We start from the raw sequence: 662 nt of genomic DNA, 5'->3' as shown, positions 1-662 counted from the left end.
AAAGAAAGAAAGAAAGAAAGAAAGAGGGAAAGAAGGAGGGAAGGAGGGAGGAAGGGAAGGAGGGAAGGAAGGAAGGAAGGAAAGAAAGAAGGGAGGGAGGGAGGNAGGGAGGGAGGAAGGAAGGAAGGAAGGAAGGAAGGAAGGAAGGAAGGAAGGAAGGAAGGAAGGAAGGAAGGAAGCCACAAGTCAACAACTCAGGTTTCTAGCATCCTGCACATACACACCTGATGTAAATCTCAGAGGTATCTCAGTCCCCATGGGTAGACAATCTGGGGCATGTCTGGATACGTTCTGTTCCCTTCAGATATCCTGTGCTGTTGATAAACCACTTCCTCCCTGACTCCATCAGCCTGAGGAGCTGCAAAATAAAAGTGTGCTGTTAACAGAGGCATCTCCTCTGCATTTGCTATGCGAAATGAAATGGAGGTAGCAGAACACATGGCAGGTTGCTTCTCATGAGGTAGGTGACATCTTGGTTAAAAGTGACATGACCAGGCTTAAAAATGACTCTGACAGGTTTAGTGTTCAGACCTGACAGATAGAAGCCTGCAAGAACCTTCCTGCCACATACGGTTAAGATCACGTGAAAACTTTGATTTAATAGTCCCTTGATTAGCTTTTGCAACGCTCAGTGCTACCCCTTTCAAGTTCATTATCAATTA

At 46.0% G+C, this 662-nt stretch overlaps 1 long non-coding RNA gene across 8 annotated transcripts in view; it reads right to left on the bottom strand.

The window, feature by feature from the left end:
- LOC115064698 overlaps positions 1-421 on the bottom strand; it is a 61,914-nt gene extending 61,493 nt beyond the window's left edge. For 3 of the 8 annotated variants that reach the window (XR_003844519.1, XR_003844522.1, XR_003844523.1), the window contains exon 1: positions 225-414. This is a non-coding gene — a long non-coding RNA (uncharacterized LOC115064698). Of the gene's footprint in view, positions 1-224 lie in introns of all 8 variants that reach the window. The other 5 variants (XR_003844520.1, XR_003844524.1, XR_003844521.1 and 2 more) reach the window with 5 other exon arrangements.
- Positions 422-662: the final 241 nt, after the last annotated feature.

This window comes from Mus pahari, chromosome 9 (assembly GCF_900095145.1).
Source record: "Mus pahari chromosome 9, PAHARI_EIJ_v1.1, whole genome shotgun sequence".
Lineage (NCBI taxonomy): Eukaryota > Metazoa > Chordata > Mammalia > Rodentia > Muridae > Mus > Mus pahari.
The sequence above is the reverse complement of the archived record's forward strand: the minus strand, read 5'-3'. Positions and strand labels throughout refer to the sequence as shown.